Source organism: Urocitellus parryii, chromosome 9 (assembly GCF_045843805.1).
Source record: "Urocitellus parryii isolate mUroPar1 chromosome 9, mUroPar1.hap1, whole genome shotgun sequence".
NCBI classification, from domain to species: Eukaryota; Metazoa; Chordata; class Mammalia; order Rodentia; family Sciuridae; genus Urocitellus; species Urocitellus parryii.
The window spans coordinates 2448173-2466259 of record NC_135539.1 but is presented as its reverse complement, the minus strand read 5'-3'; positions in this window follow the sequence as shown (position 1 = coordinate 2466259).

The following is an 18087-nucleotide window of genomic DNA, read 5'->3' as shown; positions in this document are numbered from 1 at the left end:
GCCCTCGCACCCTCACCTGCCGCCAGGCTCACACCTGCCCCGCCCTCGGACCCGGCTCCCAGCCCCCAGGCGCCCCGGGCCCCTGCTCCGCGGGCTCGTCCCTCCCCACCTCCACCTGCCGGCCTCCGCGCTCGGGTCTCGGATCACCAGCGCCTCACTTTCCCCGGCCCCGCGCCCTCCGCTCCGCCGCCCTCCGCTCCACCAGCCCCCAGCGCCCCACTCCGCCCGCCCCGGCCTCCGGTCCCCGCCGCGCTCCCCGCTTCCCACCCTGTACTCCAGAGAGTTTCCCCGCCCGCCCGCTCCGAGCTCTGCCTCCGCCTGAGGACCAGAGGCCACGCAGCCTGGACGTGGGCGGTGCCCCGCAGGCACCACGGGGATCGTGGGAGGGAGCGGGAAGGGGCGCTGGGCCCCAGGGTCCCGCCAGGGTCTGCAGACGCTCTGCAAGGGCGCCCCCCTCCAGCTCCAACCACCCTGCTTCAAAACCCACCTGGAGCCTCTCTCCGGGCTGCTACAGAGGGAAAGGCAGGTTCCTGTTTTACAAAAGTTCAATGAAGCAACAGGGTAGCGCTGATTCTCTACATCTGTCGTCTCTGCCGCCAAAGTCCCTTCATTATCACAGCCACCACCACCATCTCCATCACCACCACTACCACCACCACCATCACTAACCATCACTAACCATCACCACCACCACGACCACTACCATCATCACTAACCATCACCACCATCACCATCACTAACCATCACCACCACCACCATCACTAAACCATCACCACCACCATCATCACTAAACCATCACCACCACCACCATCACTAACCATCACCACCACCATCACCACCACCATCATCACTAAACCATCACCACCACCACCATCATCACTAACCATCACCACCACCACAACCACTACCATCATCACTAACCATCACCACCACCATCTCCACCACCACCATCACTAACCACCATCACCACCACGACCACTACCATCATCACTAAACCATCACCATCACCATCTCCACCACCACCGTCTCCACCACCACCACCATCACTAACCATGACCACCACCATCTCCATCACCACCACCACCACCATCACTAACCATCACCACCACAGGACACCTCCACCATCCCAGCTACCACTGTCCCAGCCCTCACTATCCCCCCATCATCGCCATCTCCTTCAGTACCACCATGGCCATTCTCTTCTTCTCAACCCCAACGTCCCTATCATTCCACCATCTTCGTCACCAGCATAGAGCCTTTCATTCCTGTAAGGAATACTTCTTGAGCCTTCTAGCGCCTGACACTGGGCTCCTGTTAATACAGCCATGAACAACCCCCACCCCGGCAAGGCCTGTCCTGACAAGGGTTTGGTGCCGCTGCCCAGGCTTTTCAAGGCAAGGCTCTCAGAGAAAATTCTCACACTTGTGTGGCACAGAGGGGTGAAAGAGGCGGATTCCAGAGGCCAGGGGTTGGCCAGCCTCGGGGGCTGCAGTGAAGCCCCTTGAAGGCTGCCCTGTTGACTGGGAGGTCAGAGTCTTGGCCTATCGTGACATTTCTTCCTCCCCTCTACTGGGAACTGAGCCCACGGGCACTCTGCCACTGAACTCTTCCCCAGCCCTTTCCATTTTTTGTTCTGAGACAGCATCTTACTAAGTTGCTGAGGCTGGCTTTGAACTTGGGATCCTCCTGCCTCAGTCGCTGGGATTACAGGTGCGCACCCCTGACCAGATACTGCATGACACATTCTCAAGGAACCATCATTAGAAGATCCACAAGTTGCTGCGCTCTGCTGGGGCCGGGGAGAGAATCCGTAAGCAAACGTGGAGCTGTCTAAGCACCCAGGGAAGGGACAGAGGGAGGCTCAGGTGGCCGCTCTGTGGAAGTGACCTGGAGGCTGAGGCTGAAGGACATACCTCCTGAGAGGAGGGAAACCAGGCTAGGGCGCGGGGCGGGGTGCATAGAGGAACAGAGCTGGACTCCAGGACGGAGTTTGGATCTCAGCCCAAACCTCTAAATGGATTTGAGCAGGGAACTGAAATGCTCCTCCTCACTTTTTAAAAACCTCCACCCCCCTGGGGGCTCACTGTGCAGCACAGGATGGAGGGAAGCAAGGGAAGGAGAGGCCCAGGATCACGGTCCCAGCTTGGGCTGGGGTGGTGGCCTGCGGAGCCAGGGAGGTGAAAGGTTTTCTTTAACTGCGGGAGTGGCGCTGACGGGATGGGGTGGTGGGCTGCGGGGAGGACGCTCCTGCCTGTGGCTGGACTCTTCCAACACCATCACGTCTTCCTCCTTGTTACTCATCCTCATCATGTCAGCAAGTGACAGAGCTGTCACCAACAAGATCGCAGCCGGCTGACTCTGCACACCACATGCTCGTCACCCCTTGACCAGTATCCTGCAGGAGAGGGGCAGTTCCCTGGCAGCTGCCTCTCAGGGCTTTTCTTCCACCTTCTCACTGTGACCACGACCTCCATGGGCAGCACCGCCCACGCCACGTCCACGCCACGCCCACGCCCACGCCACGCCCACGCCCATGCCACGCCCACGCCGTCAGCTCTGGGCCTGCTGCTGCCTGAGCATCTCTCTCTCTCTCTCTCTCTCTCTCTCTCTCTCTCTCTCTCTCTCACACACACACACACACACACACACATAAACACACTCACTCACACACACACACACACACACATAAGATTAGAAGTCTGTGAGCTACTGTGTACGTAGCAGTTTGGATATAGAAAACAGTGGCCATGTGACTGCACAGTAAGTAGCATGTGTGATATTTTATGTACTATTCATAGGTCTAAATTTCAAAAGAGTAATCTAATTCTTGGATGATAAGAAAAATTCCTAAGCCAAGGAATAGAATGGATGGAGTGTCCCGGCATTCAAAGAAAGTGGGGAAAGTAGCAACTGAAATATTTCCTATAAGAATATCTCCGGTTCCTAAAAGTAGAGGGTCAAGCTAACATCTCACTTCTCTGATAAAGAATCATTTATTCAGCCGGATGCAGTGGCGCCTACCTGTAATTCCAGCAATCGGGAGGCTGAGACAGGAGGATCAGGAGTTCAAAGCCAGCGTCAGCAACTTAGCTAGGCACTTGAAACTCAGTGAGACCCTGTCTCTAAAGAAAATATAAAAAAGGGCTGGGGATGTGGCTCAGTGGTTAAGCACCCCTGAGTTCAATTCCCAGTGCCAAAAAAGAAGAAGAAGAAGAAGAAGAAGAAGAAGAATCATTTATTCAACTCATGGTTCTAAAAACAAAAATTCTAAAGTGATTCACAAACCCGGGAAGTTGTTTTGCCGATTTGGTATAGCATAGCTGTGTGCTTCTACCCGGGTTGGTAAGGAGGTGGGAGGGTACAGATCAGGGATCAGGGCCGTGGCAGGTACTGATTCCTTGGTTCCACGCACAGGCTTTAACTAAGTGAGTCTGAGCGGGTTGTGAAGATGAGGTGGCCCAGGGTATGGAGCAGGTGGGTCACTACCAAACATGTGCTCATTTTAAAATGCGGTGGAGTCTCCTATGAAGTGGTGCTAGCAGAACTTTCCTGATCTGAAATAGCAGGAATCTACAGAAAAAAGTCCACATGTGTGCATGACATCTACTCACACACGCATCGTTCAGGACCAAAACTGGCCCGTCTTACCTGAGTTGCCTTCCCTTCTCCCTTTTCCACCTCAGTTCCCCACTCACATCCCAGGACATCCCAGGATCACCCTCAAAATAAAATTATTGCCCTCAAATCCTTATCTCAGTGTCTACTTCAAAAGATACTCAGCCTGAGAGACATGCTATCTTTATGTCCTTGATCCTTCATAGAGACCTTCCTAATGGTGATGGAGGAATGTTTGATGATGAAGTGTTTGCTCCCTGTCTATTCCTGTAGACCTCACTCAGACATTATGATAGATACTATCAAAAGGTTCATCAACACGATTCTGATCCATCTCCCCCTTTCACATTTTTAGACACATTCCAGCTGGTGATGGCCATGTGACAATTTTGTTCAACGAGGTAGAAACAAAACCTGTAGGAAGGACTTCCACAAGAAAAAAAGACAGGATTTGGGAGAAGGTTTGGGGTTCACCTGGAATGAAAGTGTGATTTCTGGAAGAACAGTGGCCATTTTGTAACCATGAGGATAAACCTCCTTGTCAGTGGCAAAAAATACAATGCTATAGAAAGCCTGAGTCCCTTACAGCATCGTCGCCAGCTGCCCATCCTTGAGAAGCCTGCCTCCAAAATTCTTCTTAGAAGATAAAATAAACCTGTATGTATTCAAGCCCCCATCTTAAGGTTGCCTGTTATTTGCAACTGAACACGTTGTGAATTGAGTCAGACAGGGATGGCGTTAGCCTACCCAGTGTGTCGCTGGCTCTGAGGTTAGAGCCAACAGGCTGTGGGTGGGTGATACACATTGATTTAGTAAATGAGTTCTGCCCCAAAGAAGACCTCTTCTCTCCAGCACAGAGCTGATCTTGTGAGGCCAAACCCATCAGTGGCCAGCTGAGGACTGAGACCTGGCTGGGGTCTCTGCTCAGCTCTTAAGATCCTGCACGGAGAGAAATGCCTGTTGATTGAATCTCACAAGGTCGCAATGTGCTGCTGGCCATCTGGACTCCAAAGGCCCGAGCCCTGTGTGACCATGTGAGCCCTGTGTGACTCCTGTAGAGTCAAAGGAGCCGGCCACCACTCTCCTGCCTCCGTGGAGTAGATGGCCTGAGTAAGAAGGGGTCACTGACCCACAGGCCCCTCTTCCCATTGCGGCTCCAGGAGAGGAAGCTGGAGGCTCTACCCACTCAGACCTCCCCAGATTGGAATGCAGTGCCCTGGACCGGAGAGAAGCTGCCGTCAGGGGCCGCGTGGCAGACGGGAGGGAGCTCAGACTGCAGCAGCACACCCGGGACTCGGCACACCCGGGGCCCAGCACCAGCTTGCCACCAGCCTGCTGAAAGACCCCCCAGGGGCTGGCCTTCTGTGAGCCTCAGTTTCCTCTTCCACAGAAGGGTGAAGTCGTCTGGTGCTGAGTCGTGACGACCTGCGGGTGCAGTTCTTTTCTCTTACACCAACCCTGGCAGAAGCCTGCTGGCGACCACCACAGTGCACACGGGATCACCAGGGCTCAGGGAGGTTGAGTAAGTGGCTCAGTATCACACAGCCGTGAGGTGGAGGAACCAGGATTCACATACAGGTTTGGCTGATCCTAGAGACACACTTTGAATGTGGATGGGTTTCAGGCCTTCGGGTAACAAGAGCCTAAAGCAAGACTAACATCTAAGAGATGATCGATATCTGATTGATATCTGTTATTGTAATGGCTTTCAATCGCCTAATATCGGAGATGTAGTAGGAAGAATGAAAGAATCAGAGAGACCTCACCTCAAATGTCTCCTCACTGCTTAGTAGCCAAAGCAACACTAAACAAGTTGTTTTCTTCTTCCGCAAAACAGATGTTTTACAGCCAAAAAGTTCATACAACCCTAAATTCCCATCAACACACGAACAGATAAACAAAACGCGATCCATCTGTATGACAGAATATCACACAGCTAAGAAAAAAGAATCAAGTGCTGACTCATGTCCACATAGATGACCTTCAAGACCTTTGGGCCAAGTGGGGGGAGTGGGAAAGGTCACATATTGCAGGATCCCATCTACATGGAAGGTCCAGAAAGGACAGGAGGGACAGAATAGGTCCATGGTTGCATGGGGAAGGGGGGAGAATAACCGTGAATGGCAGGAGGGCGGGGTGGGGACAAGTGCTCTGAATGAGACCTCAATCAGTCTCACAGTTGTGTCACGCGCTAAGCAGCAGCCGGTCATCAAATGCTCGCGCACAGTTTTTAAAGCCTTGTCTGGCTGACCCAGGCCTGAACCAGGGAACGGGGACCCAGATCTCGGGAAGGAGGGTGTGGGGACGGGGTGAGATGGAGGTGGAGGTGACGATGGCATCCTCACAGCAGCACCCTGGCTCAGCCTGCTGTGTGCCACGAGCCACCACACTGGATCAACACCCCCACCTGCCCAGGGACAGACCACAATCAGAGTAGGCCTGCAGGCCCAGGCGCCGACTGCCAGTTCACCCCACAGCTGCACCCTCTTCTAGCCTCAGGCCTCAGCCAGGCCGGAGGCTGCCCAGAGCCCAGATCCTCCATTGGGAGGGGGTACAAGGGTGACCTGACCTTGGTGTTCGGGGACATGGCCTGGAAGGACCCGCAGGAGGCGTGAGCCGAGGTCCACGTGGCCACCTAGGCACAGCTGGTGGCAGGAGCTCCTCAGGGCCGCGCGGGGACGAGAGGAGCACTTGGCATTCACGCCCAGGCCTGGCCGCGCCCGGGGATTAATCTCCACCATTAGGTCTGACATCTTCCCTGCCCAGCACCGCGCACAGCGGCCAGCCGCCAGCCGCCCCGCCCAGTTCTCCAGGAGCCGGCTCCTCTGCCGACTGCTAATGCCAGCATTACCGCGTCAGGGCCCAGCGCCAGCCTCCAGCCAGCTCCCCAGAGCCTCTGAGCGGGGACACAGAAAGGCCACGCTAGAAATTCACCAGTAGAGAGTCTGCACATGACCAGGGACAGTGTGGGAGGACCAGAGCTGGCCAGCTCTCGGTAGCCATGTCGCCTGGATCTGCCAGCCTCTGGGGCCCCTGGCATGCCCCTCCCTGGCCAGGACCCACAACGACAGACCACAAGAGGCAGGCAGGGGTCTTCTGCCCACGGGGGCTTGGCCAGGGCCGGGAACCGTGGAGCTGGGAGAAGCCACAGCCTCGGCCTGTCACCTTACAGAGAAAGTGAGACCCAGAGAGGACAGAGAGAGCCTCCCCATTCTACCTGGCGAGCACCAGTTCACTGAGCACCTACTGTATGCCCAGCTCTTAGGACGCAGCAAGAGTAGGAAGACTCCAGGTTCAGACCCAGTGGCAGAGCAGGTCCCATCCAGCCGGGGGCATAACCACCATCTGCTGCTGCCGACTTTAAAAGCCCTTCCAGCCGGGGGTCCGGGCCGCCCCCTCCCTGCTCCCCGACCCCCAGTGGCCCTCCTCGCACCCTCGCCCGCCCTTCATGCTCACGGTAGCCCTGGATTCGCTTCCTAGGGTGGCTGTGCCCCGTCATCACAAATAACTGGCTTGAAATAACACGGATTTGTTCTCTCACGGCTCTGGGGGGCAGGGGCCAGTGGCCAGGGCCAGGCAGCGCTGTGCTCCTGGGGGCTCCAGGGAGGACGCTCCCCCAGCTCTGGCCGCTCTGGGCTCCCGACGTGGGCTCCTCCTCCGTCAGCAGAGCCAGGTCCTCCATCCCTCCCGACTCTCACGCTCTAGGTCCTCTGATCCCATGGAGCCGCACTAGCCCCTCCAGACCCGAGGACGGCCCCCATCGGGAGCCCGTGGTCTAACCGCCCCCGCAAAGTCCCGCTGGCCTCGTAATGTAAAATGGTCGGAGGTTTCAGGGATTGAGAGGTGGACATCTCTCTTAGGCCACGATTTCACCCTCCTTGAACCCAACCAGCCTCAGACTCTGGACCATGCGCACGTAGGGGTGAGGAGACTGGCCGACGGAGGCACCGTGGCTGGTGCTGGTCCCCCACGGCCCGTGGGCTGGCAGCTTGCTCCCTGGCGTGGCCGGGGTGGGTGGTGGGATTTTTAAGGGGCGGGGCCTAGAGGGAGGTCCTGGGATCATGGGGGGATGCCCTACGAAGAAATTAAGGTTCTCGTGAGACCCTGAGTCTGTTCCCCAGGAGGTGGCCGGGCCCCATCCTGCTCTCTGGCTTCCTGAGTGAGGAGGAAATTGCTTTTTCCACATAGGCTCCCGTCATTGCCACCTGCCACGTGGTGACACAGCCAAGAGGGCCCTCACCAGAGCTGAACTAAGGCCGCCTCCATCCCTGCAACCACCCCCAGACCCTGAGCTCATCCACCTCTCTACTTTATAAATCAGGCCGCCTCGGGAATTTCATGATGGTGACGGAGGACAGAGGAACCAGGAGGAGGGGTGTGTGCGGGGGTCACCAAGGAGCAGGAATCTGAGCCTGTTTATTGGATCCCTCAGAGTGGGGTCTGGTCTCCACTCTGCTGCCAAATACAGAGAGAAATCAAGCACAGGCCAGAGAAGAAGGTGGGGGCAGAGGGGAACGAATGGGAAAGACAATAGGGCGTCCCGGGAGGAGCCCCATGGCCTGGTCCACCAGAGCAGCTCTCCAGAGCAGCATCTACACGCACCATGTTGGGAAGGAAACTGGACATCGGCCCAGCTCCCCATGGCCCCCAGCCACCAAGGCCCAAGCAGCTCCGGGGAGGCCCAGCCACCAGCCAGCTGTGAGCAGCCCCCCGCTCTCCGAGAGGCCGGTGGGCTGTGCCGTGCTGCGGGCAGAGCCCGGGCCTGGAGCACGCCAGGCCCACGCCCTCCCACTGGGCGGCCCCCCAGGCCCCCACCCACTCGAGGGCTTGAGGCGTCTCTGAGCATCGTCTGGCGCCTGAAGGATGGGCACCAGGAGGCCCGTCGACGTCTCACCCTGACCCCTCCTCCACCACGTCCACTCTGGCACCTGGCCCTGCAGAGCAGCTGCGATTTGTTTTGTGTTTAGTAACTTTTTATCTGTCTTAGAGCAGTGGGTTCACAGCAGAGCTGAGGGCAGGCACGGAGACTCCCCAGCCCCACCCCACTCAGGTGCAGCCTCCTGCTCATCCACGGCCCCACCAACAGCTCCCCGGGGACAACCGAGGCACCTCCATCCACTCGGCACGATCGCCAGAGCCTGGGCTTTGTTCAGAAGCGCTCCCAATGCGGAGGAGGGCCCGGTTCTGCAGCAGACGTGGGCAATAAAGTGTCTGGACACAGCCCGGCCTTCCCGCCGTGCCATCTCCTCCGGCCCCAGCAGAACCCCCCAGATCTGGGTCTGCAGGGCAGAGACTCCGAGTCATGAGCTGGGAAGGAGCACAGACATTCATTATAAATCACACGATCACGCGCACGCACACGCACACACACACACACACACACACACACAGTGCATTACATTGTTTTTTAATCTTGGGAGGGGGGTAAATAAAAGTCAACTATGATCCCACAACCAGAGACACCTCTACTAATCTGTCTGGGTCCGTTTCTTTGTAATGTTTTTTCCATGAATAGAATATCGATACAAGCGACGACTGAGCTTTCTCTGGGCCCAGGACCCTGCTGGAGTGCTTCCTCAGCAGGGCCTCAGTCCTCACCACGACCCCACGGGGTTCTTAGGACCTCCACTGGCAGGGGAGGGCGCCCAGCAAGGGGGAGGGGGCAGAGAGTATGAATGAATGCAAACAGGACCACGTGGTGGATAAGGATCTAGACTTTGGAGGCAGACAACTAGGGGTCCTTTTTATGTTCCGCTAACTCTGTCTAGTCTTTATATAGGTAACATTGACACAAATTGTAAACACAAGTTTTAAAATCCAAAAGGCACAGGATGCCCTCCCATCAAAAGCCCCCCCCCCCCAGGCGGCCACTGAAGTTGGTATCTTCCCAGAGTCATCAGGTAGTGAGAGGTGTGTCCTGATGGGGGTTAGTCCACCTACGCGGATTAATTGGGTGGTAAATGCAGGAGGCAGCGTGTGGCTGGGGCAGTGGGTCCCTGGGCTGTGACTTGGGGTTTGTGTGCTGTCTGGCAGCCGAGCTCCCTCTGCCTCCTGGTGACCATGTCCCGCGCTGCTCTCCTCCACCTCAGCCTCCGCCATGATGTCCTGCCTCAGGCTCAGAGCTCCGGAGTCGGCCAGCCATCGGCAGACACCATCGGCCAAAATCAACTCCACCTCCTCGAGTTTTATCATCAGGTCTTTTGGTCACAGCCACGAAAATGTGACTGAAACAAGAACAGACGGAGTAGAGACTCCACACTCAGAATTCAGATGATTTCTAAAATATCTCATGGGTCATTACATATCAGCCAAGGCCGGTTCCAACTTATCGACCGCATCTTGTTGAGATGACGATTGTCTGGTTCCGCCCCCGTGAGTCCTTGTGAGAAGCGCATGAATCAATGCAGGTAAGCACTCAGTCGCACGCGCAGCAGGCGCTCATGAAATGCCGACGCTCAGAGCTGAGACCTGCGTGCGGTTTCCATCCTGCGCTCTTTGACTAAAATCTCATTGCTCGATGGAAAATCATGGGCAAAACTAAAAGTAAGCCTCAATCCTTACTTTGTACCACAGGCGAAAAGTAACTCCAAGTGGATCTCAGACCTAACCGTGAGACAAGAACGTGGATGTTCTTCAAGCCACTCCTCGTGGCTCTGTTACACAGCTCATAGGGTCAGCTTGTTTCTGGAGAGCCCTTGGGCCCTGTGTGACAAGGACGTTGAGAAGTGAACAGCCTTTGATTCTGCAATTCAGCATCAGGCATTTCTGCTAAGGAAAGATGGAGGCGCTTGCCCTGAACTCCTGCATGAGGACCTCCATCCCAGAGTTCCCTACTCAGGCACAAGTATCTGACGTTGAACGGGCACGGGCTCCTTCCAGGAGGTCTGTGTTCTGCTCTCCAAGGCCCACAACAGTCCTGTTCCTCTAAGAGCACCCCCAACTCCCAAGACAGGAAGTGACCTGCCCAACACCCACCAGACATCGCTCACTCGTACGAGGTTGGTGCATGACAGGTCCTTCACAGGTGGGAATCATTCAGCTTCAAGACACAGAAGCCTAACCCAAAGTGTTTTAAGCCAAAAAGGACTCACAGAACTCGGGATTTCAGTGGGACAGCTGCCTCCAGGCATGGCTGCATCCAGGGGCAGGAAAGCTATCATCAAGGCACCATCTTTACCAGTCTCAGTTCAGCTGCATCTGTTTCTCAGACAAGGATCCCAGACTTGCTTCCTCTTGACCTACAAAGCCTGGGAGAACAAAAGCTTCCCTCCCCCCAAATCCATAGACTGGTCCCAGAGAAGACTCTGATTGGTTGTGTGGCCACATCTCATGCCCATTTCTGAAATTCTGTCACCAGGAAGTTGGGGCTCTCCGACTGGCCATTCTGGATCACAGGATGCCCTTCCGAGGGCATTATTGTCGTAACTGACAGTCCCTCTCTAATCTACGAGGGTGGGTTTCTCCCCACGTGGCAGTTACTTAGCGTGCGTGTTGAGGGGTGAAGCCTGCAGCCTGCCGGCGGCCCTCCCCTGGAGAGGAGACATCTTCTCCATCACACACCTCCTCCCCCTCCTCCCCTCACCTTTTCAAACTCCAGGGCAGCTCAGGCACCAGGACAGAGGGCTGCTGTCGGCGGGCTTGGAAAACAATCTTCCACCCAACAACACACAGTGGACACGGTTGAAGAACAGTCTCGATGCGCGTGGCCAGCTGGATGCAAAGGTCAGGGCCCCGCGAGCTGACATGCCCACGGGGCCACACACTCATGGCTCCTGTGCTGCCCCTGACATTGTCAGTGGGACAGTGAGCCTGGGGGGGGGGGGAATGCCCGCCTCTCCCTGCCCTCCCATCGTGAAGGCAGGATCATGATGGCTGAGGCTGGTGAGAGCCTCCTGTGTGACAGACCCTGTCCTGGACGCCATCAGCCCTGCGAAGAAAGTGCTGTCCTCCTTCCCAGCCTGTAGGGAGGGAAACTGGTGCAGGAGGAGAAGCCATGTTACCTCCCCAAAGCCCAGAGTTGCACCCGGATACCGCATTAACTTCTAGGCCTCATGGCCTCACCCGGACCCCACAGGACAACCAATTCCTCCCCATTTCTCCTTGGTCAGTCTGATGGCCCCAAGGGAGAAGGCTTCACTGGAGTTCAGAATAAATGCCTTTTCTCCACTTGACAGCTTCCCTTTAGGACAGTTTCAGTCGGTTTTGTCACTGTGACAAAAATACCTGATAACAACATAGAGAAGGAGACACTCATTTTGGCTCAGTTTTAGAGTTTTAGTCCAGGTTCGGCTGCCTCCATAGCCCTGGGCTCTTATAGGACTATTGTGAGGCCTGTGAGGCCAAACATCATGGCCGAACATCATGGCGGAACAGCATGGCCGAACAGCATGGCCGAACAGCATGGCCGAACATCATGGCCGAACATCATGGCGGAACAGCATGGCCGAACAGCATGGCCGAACAGCATGGCCGAACAGCATGGCAGAACAGCATGGCCGAACATCATGGCCGAACATCATGGCTGAACATCATGGCGGAACAGCATGGCAGAACAGCATGGCCGAACATCATGGCCGAACAGCATGGCAGAACAGCATGGCCGAACATCATGGCCGAACATCATGGTGGAACATCATGGCCGAACAGCATGGCCGAACATCATGGCCGAACATCATGGTGGAACATCATGGCCGAACATCATAGAGGAGGAAAGGAGCTCAGGACGTGGCAACCAGGAAACAGAGAGAGCTCTGCTCACCAGGGACAAAATATAAACTCAGAAGATTCACCCCAGTGACCCACCTCCTGCAGCCACACTCTGTCTGCCCACAGTTAACCACCAGTTAATCCACATCAGTGGCTTCATGCACTGATCAGGTGACAGTTCTCATAATCCAATTATTTTACCTCTGGACATTCTAGCATTGTCTCATGCATTGGCTTTTGGGGACACCTCACATCTAAACCCTAACAGTAACCAAGAGGGAGCAGGCCTTAGGCTCATACTTCCAGGCTAGAATCAGATGTCCCTCCCTTGTCTCGTTGTGACAAGAAAGAGCAGTGTCTCCTTTCAGTAGAGCATAGAGAAGTTTGGGGGATTTTTTTTTTTTTTGAGAGAGAGAGAGAGAGAGAATTTTTTAATATTTATTTTTTAGTTTTCAGTGGACACAACGTCTTTATTTTTTTATTTTTATGTGGTGCCGAGGATCGAACCCAGCGCCCCGTGCATGTCAGGCGAGCGCACTACCGCTTGAGCCACCTCCCGAGCCCCGTTTACTTTTTAACAAAGTGAGTCCATTTAAAGAAAAGTATTAACTAGACATCTTGATTTTGGCAAAAATCACAAAGGAGGGATTTAGGGGCAGATTTTCTCAAGCATATGTGATAGAGCTGTGCTGTTCAAAAGGACAGTCACTGGTCACATGTGACTACTTAACTGTAAATTTGTTAGAATCCTAAGAATTTAAAGCCTCGTTCAGAGTACACACAAAGTACACAGCACACCTTCAACGGTGTGTTAGTGAATAAATAAATCCCTCAGTGCTCAATCTCTATCAAACATGGAAACAAACACAGAAGCTGGAAGATGTAGAGGACCCGTGTTTCAAGAGAGCTGGGCACGAGTGTCTCACCTACACAAGTGTTTGCAAAGCAAACTGCACTGCAGGCACCAGCCAAGACCCCTGAGCACGGAAGTTGGGGTCCCCTTCTCTGCAGGTATCAATGAAATGCAGAGAGACCTGAGAGGATGTGTCCTCCACATACAAGGGGGCAGCCGACTCTTCTTTCAAAGGACAGGTAGTAAACAGTTGAGGCCTCCCAGGTCACGGCACCCCTGTGGCACAGCAGTGCCAGGGCAATTGTAACTGGGTGGGCTGGCTGCGCCCCCATAAGACCTGCTACATTCATCAATGAACTTCATCTGCCTTGAGGGTGTGGTTTGCCAGACCCTGCTCTACGGGAACTTTCCCATAACTGTGGTCGAGGACCGTAAAAGAGGAAAAGGGTTTATGAAACAACCAGCCCATGCAGGTACCCAGCTGGACTGTGTCATTTGGTCCCTAAAACAACCCTAGCAGGTGGGCACTGCTGTCCCCATTTCACAGATGAAGGAAACTGAGGCTGAGACATCGATAACTTACCCAAGTCACGGAGCTGGTAACTCTGGGAAAGAGTCAAGACCAGTGCCAAGTCTCCAAAGCCCAGGTCTGTGGTCCCCACCATGCAGCACCCAGGGGTCTTCCTCTCCAACAAGCCCCCGCATTCCAGCCTCCTTCATCCAGCCCCCACGGGAGCCCCTCATCCACGAGGACAAGTCAGGGCCTCCGGGCTGGTGATCCTCTGGGGCCCGCGGTCCCTCCCGCCCGTTCTCACCCTGAGTTTCCCCAGGCCCCGCCTGAGCTGTCCTGGCCTCCCTCTCTTCATGGAGCTCAGCGCTGCTGGGAACACATTTTCCCGCCTGGGAAAAAAGAAATCGAAAATGTTCTGGCACAAGTGATCCTTTTCACCGGTGGCTAAACCTCCCCACAGAGGAGCAATGATTTCCAAAGTTATACAGAAGTGTGAGGATGGCCCCAACCTAAGAAAGGCCTTAGCCTAAGTAACTCCATCTTGAAACAAAACTGCAGTCCCCCCAGGGACACCCACGAGCCCTCCAATGTGGTCATCAGGCACAGCCGAGTAAAAGCAAGTCATGTCCACAAGCTGATAAAACTCAGAGGAAGTAACCATCATTTGCCTTTGCCCTGATAAAGTCAGAGGTGAGAGGTCAGGGCAGAAACCACCAGACCAGATGTCCTGACCCCAGAATGAAAGATGTCACTGAGAACCCAGGTAACAGCGGATAGGGACCGAAAGGGTGGTCAGAACCCCCAAAATCTAGTATAAACGGTGGAGCCAATGAACAGATGTTCAGCCAGCCGACACCGATGCCCACATGCCGGAGAGCCTGGTGAGGACCTGGGCTGGCCTCCAAGTCTTCTCAGCATCTGCCTGCTCCTCTGCATCATCCTCACCACTCTCAAACTCCACAGCCACGTCCTGACCCTGTGAGAACAGCGACTTCTCCGTACGACCCTTGTCTCAGCTGGCCGTCAGCTCCACCCCAGGAGAAGCCTCCGTCAGTTCCTGACCTGATCACCTTGTCTGAGAGACTGTGCATCTGCTGAGACTCTAGATCCGGCACTTGAGCCCAGCACGCAGAGGGAATGTCTGTCATGAGCCTGTCATGACTAAGTGTGTTTGCAGTGCTTAGAATTAACCTAGAATTGTCTGCTCTGAATTGATCACGTCTACTGAGGTGCCCAGCATTAAGGATTGTCATTTTCTTGATTAAGAACCTACAAAGTGAATTGTATTGAGAGATTTGAGTGAATAAAGCATTGAAAAGGGCAGAAGCCTGTGGACATTCTTTATTTCTCCCCTCGACTGCATAAGTGGCACCTTTGCCATCATGACAAGTCAAACTGAAGACTGGCCCTCCTTCAGCCAAGGTTTACTGAGCTTGTACTGTGGACCCAAGCTGGCCAGGGGCTGGCCGGGGGCTGGCCAGGGGCTGGTGAACAAGGAGGGAGGAGCTGGAGGTTCCTTATGGAGCTGGTAGAAGTGAGCATTGGCCCGAGGGAGCACCAAGTTCCCCTAATTCAGCCTGCAAGGGAGTGGGAAGACAGTCCCAAGGATGGAGATTGGAAGGACATGGGGGAATTGATGAATGGGCATTCCCAGGGCAAAGACCTGAGGACGGGCATGGTCTTGGCAGGACACCTGACAGCCTGGTGTGGCTGGCACAGCAAGAGGAAAAGGGACTTCAGGGTGGGCATCTGGAGATCAAGGCGGCCTGGCATCCCTCCCTGGGCAAGTGACTCTGCAAAGTGGAGCCATCTTGCCATCCCCTCCGGGAGGCTGCTGGGAGAACTGAGATGGCGCATGTAAGAGCACGGCAGGTGTCACCGCCAGGGCTCTGCGGCACCGCCGGGTGGGTCTGGGGTGGGGATAGGATCTCACCCCACAGAGCTCTGGAAGCCAACCCTGGAGAGACGTGGACTTCCACCAGCCCTCCACTGCTCCGCTGTCAATCAGATTTGGTTTGCAAAATGTTCCCGAGATGAAAGGAGCCGCTGGCGAGCCACATAATCAAAGTGTATTTGTGAGATCTGAAGGTGCATCATCTTCTGGAAAGCAGAAAAATGCAAGTTGCTGGGAGAAAAAAAGAACAAAAGATCACAAAAACAGGGAAGAGAGTGACCCTCCAGCAATGGCCCTCGCTCCCAGGGTCGGCGTTGCTGATGGGGGAGGCGTTGAGAAAGCCTGTCCTGGGCTCCCCGCCCCCACGGGGAAGCTGATGTCCAGCGGGTTGCCTGAGGCCCCACAGGTAGGATTCGGCCCCACCTCTGCTCAACACCAAGGGCCCCTCAACAGCCTGGTGTATCTCCTGACTCTGTTCTTCTCTGTATCCTGCAGAGTAGGCCCCACCCGCCACGTCAGACCACAGCATGTTCTTGCTCAGTGCAGCTAGACACCCAGAGGACCCTCCGAAGCAAACAGGAAAGATCTCCATGAGCGCGGCCCTCGTTGTCCTTCACACGATGAGCAGGATCCACGGCCATCATCCATCACGCCACCACGGTACTGGACATCAAGAACGTCACCAACACAGATTTCAAGTTGCCACTGGGAAGGCAGCACAGGAAGCTCTCTGAAGCCAGCTTCATTCCTCAAACGGACAAGAAATCTGCTGGGGGGAACAAAGACATTCAAGGCTGCGCCCCAGGGCATCTCCCAGGTGGGGCAGGACTAACTTAGCTGGGCACAGTGGCGCACGCCTGTGATCCCAGCGGCTCCAGAGGCTGAGGCAGGAGGATCACAGGTTCAAAGCCAGCCTCAGCAGCTTAGTGAGGCCCTAAGAAACTTAGTGAGACCCTGTCTCTAAATAAAATATAAGATATAAAAAAGGCTCAGCTGAGTGGTAAAGCATCCCTGGGTTCAATCCCCAGCAACAAACAAAGAAAAAAAAAGTCCCCGCCCCTAGGTGTCACTGGGTGGCTCCAAGGGGTGTTGCAGTTATCGGAACACATCAGCTGTATTGTCTCTGCCCCTCGTGGGGTCACACAGGCTGACATGTTGGAAAGAGCCAGGCGAGGTAGCTAAAATAGAATCAACCAAGCATCCATCACATTTACCTCTTAAGTTCATTCCATGAAATGTCATATTGCAATGACAACAAAGGAAACTTGCTGGACATGGCATAGATGAGTTTTATAATAACGAGCAAAAAATATGCAAACAGAAAAGGATACACACGGCACGATGCTACACTGAACTGGATTGGGGGACTCATGCTTAGAAGCACTGTTATAAAGACGAGAACGCAACTGAGGCCCACAAAGAGAAGGATGCTGGTTATTTCTAAAGGAGGGAGTAGGAATCATCAGGGGCCGCTGGAACTGGTCGGCGATCACATAGGGGTTGGCTCTGTAGCTATTTGTTCTGCACAGTTCTATTCAATGGATATGTGACATTGCATGATGGGAATGTTTTAGGTCATTGCAAATTAAAGAACAATGGGACACCACTACACGCCCCTCAGAGTGGCCCCCGTCTGGAACCCGGGAAGCACCAGGAGCTGGCAAGGAGGAGAGGTGGCAAGGGCTCCTTCATGGCTGGGGTGGGGGTGGGGGGAGGGGGAGTTGCAAAACGGCAGACAGTTTGCCAGACAGTGGGGCGGCTTCTTACAAAACCGACTGTGCTCTTATCCTGGGGCCCAACAATTGGGCTCCCTGGTATTTACTCAAATGAACTGGAAACGATGTCCCCACACAAACCTGCAGATTTATTCATGATTGCCGAGGCTTGAAAGCAAGGAAAAACCCCTTCAGAGGGGAGTGGGCAAACTGTAGTGCATCCAGACGATGGAATACTACTCAGTGCTGGAAAGGGGTGAGCTATAACGCCACCAAAAGACACACAAGAAACCTCAGTGTGTGTCACCAGGGAAGAAGCCATCCTGAAAAGGGTGTGTGACTGACTCCTGCTCCGTGTGACCTTCTGGGAAAGGCCAGCTGTGGACTCAGGAGAAGGACTGGTGGTGGCCAGGGTTGGGGAAAGGCAGACACGAGCCGGTGGAGCGTGGAGGTTTCCGGAGAAGTCGCGCTGTTGTGTGGGACATTCATGGTGGGTGCCTGTCACGGTGCTCCAGTCCACACTCTGGACCCAGCACCAAGAGAGCCCATGGAGACTGTGGACCCTGAGTGACAGCCGTGGGCCAAGATGGCTCGTCGGCTGTAGGCGTGGGATGTCAGTAGCGGGGAAGCTGGGGGGAGCCAGGAGTGCACAAGGAATCTCTGCATTTTCTACCTTGCTGTGAACCTAAAACTGCTCTGAAAATAAGAATTTATTGATTTTTTAAAATGTTTTAAGAAAGAAAAGAAAGGGAACAGAAGACAAGAATCTTAGGCATATAACTTAATCTCTCTG